The sequence below is a fragment of the Balaenoptera borealis genome, assembly GCF_965194805.1.
Source record: "Balaenoptera borealis genome assembly, chromosome: 6".
Classification (NCBI taxonomy): Eukaryota; Metazoa; Chordata; class Mammalia; order Artiodactyla; family Balaenopteridae; genus Balaenoptera; species Balaenoptera borealis.
Genome location: NC_138863.1, coordinates 33,747,753 through 33,760,713, shown reverse-complemented (window position 1 = coordinate 33,760,713; position 12,961 = coordinate 33,747,753). Strand labels below are relative to the sequence as shown.

The window sequence follows — 12,961 nt, the reverse complement described above, 5'->3', positions numbered from 1 at the left end:
AGGAGCTTGGAGACGTGAGCTGAGTGCCCGGTCTGTGATGACACCAATGCAGGACTTTAATCCATTCTTTAATCTTTCCTTTAGACATATTTCCTTGCACGTCCCCCTTTGGCATCATCATAACTCTTTCTCACTCTTCCACATTCTTCTTAACAATTTAGGAATCCAAGCATCTCTGGATATTTAACTTCTACAGTTTATGTGTTTGTAGGAAAAAGTTTATGTTTTTAAAATTAATAATTCTATATAGTCTTTCTTAGAGACTTATCATAGGTTTTTTAGGGAGAGCGATGTGGAGGCAGTAGGCCTGAGAGGGTCTGAGACAGAAGCTCTATGGATGGTACGTATACTTAGTGGCTATTGATTCCACACAGCATGAAAGATGGAAACAGCTTCTCCTCTCTTCCCCATAGACCGTTAGTACTAATCAAAGATGGAATCACATTCAGAGAGAACACAGGCATTTATTTCAGAAAAATGTTCCACTTTGGCTATGACTCCACAAAACGTGCTGCTGAAATGACAGTGTGAGAAATAGATTCTTCTCTGTTTCTCCCTATCACAAAGGTAGATGTAAGGAAGATGGCATACTCTGTTTTCACTTAGAATATGCTAGTTTATAACCTTCACCTTCAAAAAAGCCATTAAGGCGCTCCCTGTCTGTATTTCTGAAAAAAATATCTAGTTACCCTCATTGAGAAGGGCAAAATGGTAAACCTCTGAGTCTCTAATGCACAATATTGTGCTTTCCTTGAAAACCAATTCCATGTAATGGGTGTGATGCTTTGCTGTTTCCTCCAGAAGTCCTGGCTCGGTAGCTCTCAGTCGTTTTATATTCACAGGACTGAAACGTTTCCCACTCTCCACGATTGGTCTGTAGCCAGTACAGCGGCATAATTACCTGGGTCGAAAGAAATACACAATGATTCGACCCAAAGTTCACTCCTCTGCCCTTGGAATGTCTCCCTCATTCATAACTAAGACTCCTCTCCCCTCCAAAAAGAACGGTATACAAAATCCCAGTAATTATTCTAGATTGAACTAGCGTCATCAGAGGACATTTAGGACACATTTCTGGACTGCACTCTGTGGAAGGGGGCAGAGCAGGAAACCAGTGAAGAGAAAACGCAAAGGACTGAGGAAACCTCTTCAAGGGTACAAGTCACGTGCCGGAGATGTGCCCATCTCGTGAGCAGAGGCTCTGCCTGTTTTTGCTCCAGACCCTCTTTTTTCTGTTGTTGTTCTTATTTCTTTTGTTCTTGTTTTTTTAATTATAAAATTCTTTTAATTTACATACAGTAAAATTCACTCTTTTTAGTGTCCAGTTCTGCAAGGTTTTTTTTGTTTTTTTTTTTTTATATTGGAGTATAGTTGATTAACAATGTTGTGTTAGTTTCAGGTGTACAGCAAAGTGATTCAGTTATACATATACATATATCTATTCTTTTTTTTTTTCAGGCTTTTTTTTTTAATATATATGTTTACCTACTTTTCTTTTTTTTATTAATTAATTAATTAATTAATTAATTTATGGCTGTGTTGGGTCTTCGTTTCTGTGCGAGGGCTTTCTCTAGTTGTGGCAAGCGGGGGCCACTCTTCATTGCGGTGCGCGGGCCTCTCACTGTCGCGGCCTCTTTTGTTGTGGAGCACAGGCTCCAGACGCGCAGGCTCAGTAATTGTGGCTCACGGGCCTAGTTGCTCCGCGGCATGTGGGATCTTCCCAGACCAGGGCTCGAACCCGTGTCCCCTGCATCGGCAGGCAGATTCTCAACCACTGCGCCACCAGGGAAGCCCCAGTTCTGCAAGTTTTGACAAACTCAAACAATTGTATATCCACTACCACGAACAAGCTATGAAACAGTTCTATCTCCCGCACAAATTCCCCATGGCCTTTTTGTAATCAACCCTCCAGCAACAGTGGTTCTGTCCCCAGAAACCACTGATCTGTCTTCTGATTCCAGACCCTCTTTTCAAGGATGTTGGTATAGTGAACAGCTTTGGAAGATAAAGCAGTGTCTCCCATGGAGGAATTAGCAGAAATGATTACTGTCCAGTATACTAAAGATAACGCCACCTTCTGGGAGGCTTACCATCCATTATAAAAGATTTGAGTTCCCTAATCTCAGGGTTCCTCTCCTGCAATGCAACCCTTTGCACATCCAGGTGTCAACTGGCCCTCTTCATATTGCCTTCGGAATTGAGGCTCAGGAAGCGGGCATAAATTCTAATAATCTAGCTCTGCTATTGCTGTGAAGAATAAAGTCCTTTGTCTCTGATCCAAGAGTCTTGTGTCTTCTGCTAGCATCCATCAAACTGTGTCAGGCTAACTTGTTTGTAAGTAGGGTAAAATCTCAGACCCTTTACAGTTCTTGGAAGTCACTAGGTGGTATTAAAATATCTTTTAACATGGGAAGGACTGACCCAGACACAGAGGGAGTATCTCTTACAGAGATTGGGAAAGCATGTTTGGGAGAATGGCTCCTAGATCTGATAAGGATGTCACTGTATTATAATTAGTTCTGTGTCTCTTTAGGCCAGTGATTCTCACCTTTATGGGAAGTGGTCATAGACTCTTTGAGAATCTGATGATAGTTCTGTTCTGTGACTGTATCCTCAAAATCACATGTGGATACACACACATTTTGCACATTCATGGACCCCTTTAAAGACTTTAATTGGCCCTGAATCAGAACCTCTGGTCTGGACTGATTCTCACTAGGTGTAAGGACCATAGGCATACTGCTCATAACACAGTAGGCACTGATGCTTGTAGAAAGGAACATGAATAAATTTGAGAAATAATTAAGTAAATTAGAATACTAAAAACTTATACAGATGATACCCCAAAATATGAAACCAAAGAAGACACTAGTTATAGTAGGGGGAAAAGTGATAATAATAAAAGAGGTCCTGGTAATTCTCCAGAGAAAATAACGAGGAAAATGATCTCAGGAAAATAAACAGATTCAGATGAGGTGGTTAAGAATGTGGATTCTACAACCAGATTACCTGAGTTCCAATCCTGACCCTTCCACTTGCTAGTGATGTGATCTCAGGCAGTAACTTAACCACTTTGTACCTCAGTTTCATCATCTGCACAACTGGCATGTAGTACCTACCATAGAATAGTGCCCGGTACATAGAAAGTTCTCAATAAAAGTTAGCTGTTATGGTGGCATCTAGATATTAAAGCAGAGACTATGGGTGATAAAGAAAGAAGACTTGCAATTTTGGTGCAATGATGCTACTGTTGTCTAATGGACACCACCAAAACCTAGAGGGATGAGATCCACGTGGTACCTGGCAATGTTAAAAACAAGAAAACTAACACAGGGCGGGACCATATGATCATAAAATATAAACTTGAGTGGAAATCCAGGAACTTCACAGGAAGGAAGGGAGTAGAGACCATTTGGGTGAGAATGCAAATAGAAACAAACAGAAATGTACCTATGACTCTCTCGTACATCACACTACGGGCCACAGTGCTTGCTGAAAGTAACTGTCCAGATTCCCTGCTTTTATTTTCCTAACTTAGTGTTTTTATACCTGACCTTCTGATTCTTGGCTTTCCGTGGCTTTTTTTTTTTTTTAAACATCTTTATTGGAGTATAATTGCTTTACCTTTGATATCTGCCTCTAGCCCCTTAGTTTTGGGGCTGAGACTTCTACTTCTGGCTTATTGGATCCAGCTTCCTTGATCTGAATGTGCAATTTCAGCATCATCTGCGGCCCCAACAGGGGATGTCTTCGTGCCTCCAACCCCATCCTACCGCTTGAACCAGAAGCTTGCTCCCAGCGGGGTTTGGACAACACAAGTCTCCTGGCCCAACGAAAGGTACGGATGGGGCCTCCCTAAAGCAAATCACAAAACTTGAACAGAGGGAGAATATAGCTGGGAAGGGATCCTTCAATTACCCAGGTTTGAGAAGCTCTACCTCTTTTAAAGAAGAAGCCCTAAAAAATGCCTGCGTGGCTCAAAAAGTGAGAGGAATAAATGAGGGGAATGGCTGTCGAGCCAACCACAAAGGCTGTGACAGGAGAGTGACAGAATGTTTAGGGAGAACATCTTTGGGTTCATAACAAGAGAAAGACAAGAGTGCCGGGTGTTGTTATTCAGGGCTATAGGCTTCTCATAAGTCCATTTCAGCAAGTACAGAGCAGTGATGGCTCTTCTCCCATTTACCAGCAACTGTAAAAAGGAAATATAGCATAAAATGCCCAGGAAGCTCTCAGAAATGAAATTTGGAGGATGTAACTGTAAACGAAGAAGAAATCAGGACTGTGGGTGCGGGGGGAACTGTAACTAGATTGTTCTCTGCTCAGCAAAGACAAAGAAAGGACGTGAACAAATCATGGAAGTAATGGGGCAAACTGACGCCAAAGGCAGAAGTGTGAGTCAGAGCAGTGCCAAGTTGGCTAAGTGCCAGACAGAGAGAACTTTTGTGGGAAATGCTATCGAACATAAAATGTATCAATCAAAGAACAAATATACTGCTCAATGAAGATAGAGTAATACTAACAAATGTCAGAGAGAAGGCACAACTATTTTATTCCTAGTTTTGCTTCCGTATTTCTCACCAGAGGAATACTTGGTAAACCAAAAGCATCAGATAAGCACATTTAAAAAGATGTGATGCCCTCCACACGTGGAGATTTTAAGACAGCACTTAGCTTCTTTAGATCTGTTCAAGTGGTCAGATCGATCAAGGTGAACTTTGTCCCATGACCTTGAATTTATAGATGAGATTGTGAAACCATGGTCAGTAGTGTTTTGGGACATCACAGGAAATCAGAGCAGAGCTGGAGCCCTGGAGACAGGCAACCATTGATCCTGGTTCTCGAAAAAATGCATGCCGGTGAGGTTGACTTTGTTCTCGGGCAACTTTCTGCATCTATTCTGGAATGGGTTCTTGATAAGGGGGCCCTTGAGAAGTGGTCCCTAAGAGGAGAGTGAATACTGAAGAAAACTAGCCTCTTTCCCTTTTGAGAGAAGATTTCTTTTTTTTTTTTAAATAAATTTATTTATTTATTTATTTATTTTTGGCTGCATTGGGTCTTCGTTGCTGTGCACGGGCTTCCTCTAGTTGTGGCGAGCGGGGGCTACTCTTCGTTGCGGTGCACGGGCTTCTCATCACTGTGGCTTCTCTTGTTGCGGAGCACTGGCTATAGGCACCGGGCTTCGGTAGAGTTGTGGCTCGTGGGCTCAGTAGTTGTGGCTCACGGGCTCAGTAGTTGTGGTTCACGGGCTCTAGAGCGCAGGCTCGGTAGTTGTGGCGCACGGGCTTAGTTGCTCTGCAGCATGTGGGATCTTCCCGGATCAGGGCTCAAACCCGTGTCCCCTGCACTGGCAGGCGGATTCTTAACCACTGCACCACCAGGGAAGTCCCTTGAGAGAAGATTTCTACACTGAGAAGCTGGTCAGTGCTGTAGACACAGTGCGCGGAGGTTTTATGAGGCATTTGATGTTGGCTGTGCTCCCTCTGTGGAGGGGATGAAGAAATGTAGATGCATGATACCTCAGAAGGGTTGGTACTTGAATGAACAAGTCCAATGTCAACAGTGTTGATTAATTTTCTCATAGTTCTCTGCTTGGCTTATTCTATTTATTGATTAATATTTTAATCAATGACATACATACAGACAGAAGGTTGTTTATCTGATTTGCAAATAATAGAATCAAAGTTAGAAAACAACGTGACAGGCATATATGCAATTTAATAAGAATTTAAAAGTTTCCAAAATGGCAAAAGGGGAGACACTGCTTTAAAAATCTTAAGGCTTTTTTCAATTGAGTACAAGCTGATGAGTCATAAGGGAGTTTCTTCTGATCCCTAAGAGTCTATGACTTCATAAGCGTTAATAATACTTAAATAACAACTGTAGCAGCTACAGCCACAACAAAACGTAAAGCAAACAAAAGTTCACTGCTTCTTTTGGCTGACTCTAAGTACATAATTAAAAGATTTTTAAAGGCCTAATATTTCCAAACACCATTCCAATAACATTGCAACTGCATCAAGATCACCCATGCAAAGACTGTTTCCATAAGCATGTGCTTCCCAAACATACATTATGTTAAAGTGAGCAGAACCAATTGATATGATGCCAAGAATGTCACAGTCATGTGGAAAATTCACTTTAGTTCTTGGCTGGCTGCCTCAGTTTCCCCTCCTGCTAAATAGGGATGGATAATACTTGCCAACACAGCTTGAGAGAAGTGGATCACAGAGATCAACGAGTCGATCTTTGCCAAGTCCTCTGGCCTGACTCCTTGGAGGAAAATTCTCGAGCATCCTGCTCATCTTGTCAAGGATAGGACTCCTTCTACAGTGTAGAGGTTTGGGACTCACCACCCAAGCGTCCCATTGACTGCTCTGTGGTGGGGCTCCGGGTGGTTCCTTAGGAGAGTGACGATGTTCATCACCATGCCTGGGGTGTGGAACTCGCAATGGGTACCACGGCCTTTAGCAATCGTCTTCTAAAAGCAGAGAACACAGAGGATCCAGCCTGAAAGCTGAGGGGTAGGAAGCTCTCAGAAGTGAGGCAGAGGCTCTGACTGGTACAGCTAAAGGTCGGCACGGGCCCGGCAGGTATAGGCTGGAAGTGCTGTGATTATTCACATGTAAGATGCCAAGGGATGCTTGAGTCCATTGATGTCGCTGGGGAGGAAGTCCTCGAAGTTAACCCGGGGCATGACTTCAAGGGCACAGTTTGGATTCAACCAAGACCACAGACATTGAGATTATCTGCTTTTATTTTGTTCTCCCTCTCATTCTGCTACCACTTGGGGAAAAAACTGAATTCGAGGGATTTGTTATAAAGTCTTCTGTCCACAGAGAGAGCTCCAGCTTTTCTACTTCTCATTTCCTGTTCTGACGCTGAAGGGTTACCTGGTGTTTCATTCATTTTTGGACATTTGTACTAATGCAGCTGAGTACCTGAGTTTAAAAATCCCACACAAACTCAGCCTTGAGACTAATGTGCCCAGCTGTGTGCCTCTGATGGTGTGAGGGGCTTCGTGGAAGTAGAAGGACAAAAGGCCTGTGAGGTTCCTTCCGCCTGGCCTCTGGCTCAGTGGTCTGCCAGCGACCTTCCTGGCACACCAATGCCTTATGGTGTGGGAGGGTATTTTAGCACGAGACATAGTCCTTGCCCCCAAAGGGTTTATTACTTATTCAACATACATAGTCTTGACTAAAGACTATCACATAGCATGCCAAATTCAAATATCTAAGTCACAAAAGTATTTTTTTTTAAGTATTTTTTTCTGGCTAGAATTAGCAGCTTGGCCATTTACACAGAACAAACACAGAACAGGCAACCTTGTCTTTTTCATTTCGTTATAGGAAACAAGATAAATGTGCATTTCCGTGTCTTTGTGCATAGGACCCAAAACCTTCCTGCAGGAAGGATTCCTCCCTGAGGCAATTAGACGATCTGAAGTAACTCAGAGAGTCACTCCCTCTGCACCACTTGCCTGTACATTTTTACAGAAGCGTAATAAGCTTCAAATAATAATAAAGAAAGCCACAGAATGAAAAAAGAAATTAAGAAAAGGTCACCATTTTTTCCTATGAAAGGGACAGAGACCTTCACCTACCATATTTTTTTTTTTTTTTACATCTTTATTGGAGTATAATTGCTTTACAATGGTGTGTTAGTTTCTGCTGTATAACAAAGTGAATCAGCTATACGTATACATATATCCCCATATCCCCTCCCTCTTGAGCCTCCCTCCCACCCTCCCTATCCCACCCCTCTAGGTGGTCACAAAGCATCGAAATGATCTCCCTGTGCTATGCGGCTGCTTCCCACTAGCTGTCTATTTTACTTTTGCGCCTGCCATCTTTGTCCTCTAAAACCATAAGCCATGGCCCAAACAGCTAAAGGAGCCACCTAGATCCAAATTTATCCTGAACTCATTAACATATGCTCTTACCTGAACTAGATCAATCCTGGTTTTGGTGCTTCCTATGACTTCTAAGGTGGTGGCAGCAGCCCCATGGAGAGAGCAGATGGGCACCAGGCAGGCAGTGATGGAGGAGTGACTTCACAGTTCACACAGTGAAGCTGAAAAGAATTGGCACAGTGACAGCAGCAGTTTCCAAAAAAGAAAAAGGAAAATGTATTTAGATGATTATAATAGTAATTACTTTGATATGAATACAATTAGTTGAGTATGTATCAAAGCTGGGCCATTACATAAATGATTTGGAACTTGAGTATGGAGACCTAAAAATAAATATTCTATTACTTGGAATTAAAAAAGCCATTTCCCCCTCCAAACTATCTTGTTGAAAAATATTTTTGGAGTTGAAATGGTCTCTGTTTATTCCTATGCCCTTTTCAGTTTGCCAGCTGTTATGTCTGGTCAAATAAATTCGTTACCCTTCAAACAATCTCCAGGTTACCTGTGATCTTATAAAGACCCAGAGGATATGAGGAAGAAGTTAAGAGACCACCTTGAAGGCAAGTCATTCAATAACTTCAGCAGAGTGTAAACTCCACGAGGGCAGGTAACTTTGGTTCCCAGTGCCTAGGACAGGGGAAGCTTGATAGATACTGGTTGAATAAATAATGAGGATAATTGGGCATTTCCCCTAAATGTTCAGGCTTTTGAATGCACATGAAATTCATTGTACCTCTCAAGAGGAGGAGAGAACTTGAGTTTGACCCTGAACATGGTCATCTGTCTACAGGAGGGTTATTAGGAAGGGTGAGAGCAGGCTTTTAGATTTCTCCTGGGGTCTCTCTCTTTTTTTAATTCACACAAAGACAGGAAAGGAGGAAGTATCTAAAAGGCACACAGACCATCGAAAATGGAAAATTTCTAATATAATTGGAGCCTCCCCAGTACCACTTCTTTTAAACAAGGAAACATAGGATAATTGGAAGAGAATATAATACAACTTTGGGTGCTTGGCCTAAAAAAAAAGGAAAAGAAATCTATAGCCATCCTGCACAAAATACCTGAACTTACAATTCATTCATAAATCGATGATGGAATGAGCAGAGGGGATGTAGTGAATTAGAGCTGGTTTTCTGCATGGCTGTGGGACACACCCCAATGCTGTCATGACACTTTTATGCAGTCACAAGAATGTAAGGATGTCAAAGTGGAAAGAATGTACACAAACAAGGTATTGCTGCCTGTTGAGTTTCTAAGGGCACTATTCACACTTTTTTTTGGTATTGAAACAAACAAACAAAAATCAATGTCTCTCAGGGTCCTTCTCTGGATGGTGGCTTTCACTTCTTGCCTGGTTGCAGGTATAGATGTGTTTTCTGGTCTCCAAACCTGCCCCAGGACAAGTCTACAGGGGGCGCCTGTCTTTACACTGTGATTGAAGTTTAGGAATCAGTCAGAACAACCTCCAGGAGGCCGGACTGTCAGCCACAGTCTGGGGCTCAACTCTGGTGAATTCAGGCAGACCCCAGCTCTCCAGAGGTCTCACTGGTCAACCCTCGGTTCCATAGAGGGTCTGTGCAGACAGTGATCACGTGCTCACAGCTGGCCTGGCGGCTGGCCCTGGAGACCAAGGCAGGACCCTCAGCTACATGTGATACTGACCAAGAGGCTGAGGGCCCCCATGAACTTAAGTTTCTCAGAATGAATCAGGTGTCAGGGAGTGGGGCTCAAAAAATTCCACATTTTAAACAATATCTCCAGGTGATCATTATCCTTGCTGAAATTCAGGAACCATTGTTTTATACCATCCCATTTGCAAGACAAGCCACTTACTTTAATCCTACCTACAATCAAAATGTTTGTAATGTCTATTTAGGTCTTCCGCCCATTTTTAAATTGGATTGTTTGTTGTTGTTTTTTTTAAGGTTTTTTTTTTTTTTTTTTTTGGCTGTGTTGGGTCTTCGTTTCTGTGCGAGGGCTTTCTCTAGTTGCGGCAAGCGGGGGCCACTCTTCATCGCAGTGCGCGGGCCTCTCACTATCGCGGCCTCTCTTGTTGCGGAGCACAGGCTCCAGATGCGCAGGCTCAGTCATTGTGGCTCACGGGCCCAGTTGCTCTGCGGCATGTGGGATCTTCCCAGACCAGGGCTCGAACCCGTGTCGCCTGCATTGGCAGGCGGATTCTCAACCGCTGCGCCACCAGGGAAGCCCGGATTGTTTGTTTTTTGATATTGAGCTCCATGAGCTGTTTGTATATTTTGGAGATTAATCCTTTGTCTGTTGTTTCATTTGCAAATATTTTCTCCCGTTCTGAGGGTTGTCTTTTTGTCTTGTTTATGGTTTCCTTTGTTGTGTAAAAGCTTTTAAGTTTAATTAAGTCCCATTTGTTTATTTTTGTTTTTATTTCTGTTACTCTAGGAGGTGGGTCAAAAAAGATCTTGCTGTGGTTTATGTCAAAGAATGTTTTTCCTATGTTTTCCTCTAAGAGTTTTATAGTGCCTGGTCTTACATTTAGGTCTTTAATCCATCTGGAGTTTATTTTTGTGTATGGTGTTAGGTAGTGTTCTAATTTCATTATGAAGATCTATTAAAAAAAAAAAAAAAAAAAAAGAAGCTCGCATTACATCTCCTAGTCAAGGCCTATCCCTGTGAATACAGATCAGCCTTATCAAGCTACTGATTAGAAGAGGGAGGAGGAGGTGGTGGAGTCAGCTAAGCTAGGGCTGGTGTAAGTTGGTACAGTTGCCTTATTTAATATTATTTAACTGCTAAATAAACTGATTCAGTGAATCAGCCCCACAGTAAAATGATGTAACAAGCAATAAATCTGCACCGGTTAAAAAAAAAAATGTTTGTAATGAAGCATGATAGGAAGAAACAGTTCTAAACTTTGCAAGAGAGATTGCAAAGTTTCCAGAGTTTCTTATTAGCTTTGATTTCCCAAACAAACAAAACGATACAGTGTTTTCTCAGGTGGAATAATTAATTTACTTCAGGATCTGAATTACTCTCAATGACCCCTGCGGAGGAAATGATTCTATAGACTGAGACAGTTTACCTGTAGCCGGTTATTTCTGGATAATAAGAATCATTCAGACTATGGCTGTTGATCTTGTTTGCCTGAGTCGATCAAACATCACTCTTTGCAATTATAAAATTACGTAACACTGTATTGTATTTGGCTTTATTTTGGCCAGACAAATGTTTGCCTTTGTTTCAGAGGATAACCAACAAGGATTTGCATTCTAACACAACACGGGTTTCAGGAAAATAATAAAAGATTATGAAATACTGAATATTATAAACTTTTAAAATTCCTGAGTTCACAGAGTTGAGTAAAATGGTTTAAACTCTCAATACTACCTACAAAACATACTCTTTGTTTTTCACTCATATTTGCAAAGTTAAGAAAACAAGACCTTGGCAGTAGTAGTCAAATAGCATTATTTCAGCAGCCACAGGAAAACATTTGCACAACTCACTGCCACTTCCCGTTGGTGAAGGGATTCTAGAAGGCTTGCCACCATCTGAGGAGAGGAAACTTGGTCCAGGGGAAGCAGCACAAACTCTGGGAGCAGAGAGATGAGAAGCAAGGTCCCTCTGATGCCTATTAGCTGGGTGATCTGGGACACATTACATAGCTGCCCTGAGCCTCCATTCCTGTACACAGCCCTACGTGGAGTGGGTGCACATGGGACCATTATGCTCAGTTTCAACCTCAACTGCCTCTTCCTCTCTGCCAGTGGGGCTGAGAACAACGATGCTGGGTTGCCCTTCAGGCCCAGCATTAAAGACAGTGAAAAGCAAAGTGCACATTCCATTCGTGGATTGTGTCTTAGTTAAATCTCAAGAACTCAAAACAAAAGTGGGACCAGAAAATTATTTTACCCTTTGCCCTAATTTAAGGACAAAGGTCTGATTTAAGCCCACTTAAAGAAGTAACAGATTAAAATGTAAACTAACTGTAAAATTTATCCCTAGCTTTCCGGGATGACTTTTCTTCTAGTCTTGCTGGTCAAAAGTTTTATAATTAGTTGCAAATGATCTGAAGATTTTACACTCCTAATTTGTGTGTGTCGGGGGAGGGTGGCTTGAGACAGAGGGGAGGAAGTAAGTGGGGAGGAAGAGAGAGATGCGGAAGATGGTCATAAAGAGAAATTGATGCCTAACGTTTAGATGAATACAATCTAATTTGGCATGCAATTACCAAATGTAGTCTGAAGACATCAATATAATCAAGTGCTTTTCATCTAGTAGTCCTAATGCATTTTACAAGTAGAGTCCACCCCCTCCTCCCAGAGACCTACAGATTGATAAGAGTGCCATGGTCACTGAGTCAGTCACCAGTTCACACGCTGGTCACCTGAACCTAATACCTTCTTGCTACCATGGTTTCTTTCTCTACATAAATTTAGAAACTACAGCGTGATAAACTTACCTTCCTTCCATTCACAAAGAAAACAAGTTCATCGGACCCCTTAGAATGAGATGTTACGCCAGAATAATTGGCTGAATGTTGTGGAGCTGCACTGAAAGCACCTGCTGCTGTGTCCACCTGAGCCAGGGGCCGAGATGCTCCCATGCGAGGATGACCAGCAGGACAGAGGGCAGCCCCGAGGGGTGATTCTGGTCTGCTCTCTGTCTGTGTTCCTGCCATCAAATCCTGTTTGCCTGCGCTCTCAGTCGTCTTATTTCCCTGTGGTGGCCCCCAAGCTGTAAGCTTATTCAGCTTTCTGCTTTGCGGAGAACTGCTGGTCTCTTTCTTGGTATGCACTCCTGACGCTGCGGTATTGAGCGTAAAAAAGGAAAATGGCTTGCGGCCAGTTTCGTTCCAGGTGCCTGCTCTGGATCTAAGAGCCCCTGGTTGCTCCCCAGAAGAAGGACGTGCTGCCCTGAGGGGGAAGTCTGTATCTCCAAAGAACGGCCCATAAGGCATGCTGACGCATAGATAGTGGTGCATAGATAGTGGTGCATAGATAGTGGCGCATAGATAGTGGCGCATAGATAGTGGCGCATAGATAGTGGCGCATAGATAGTGGCGACAGAATTATG

General features: G+C 42.6%; 1 long non-coding RNA gene across 1 annotated transcript; it reads right to left on the bottom strand.

Annotated features, from left to right (window-relative positions):
• Positions 1-444: 444 nt before the first annotated feature.
• Positions 445-12,658, bottom strand: LOC309631130. Its single transcript, XR_014246081.1, has 3 exons — positions 8,984-12,658; positions 7,943-8,073; positions 445-901 (listed from the first exon to the last, which is right to left on the bottom strand). It is a non-coding gene; the product is annotated as an uncharacterized lncRNA (long non-coding RNA).
• Positions 12,659-12,961: the final 303 nt, after the last annotated feature.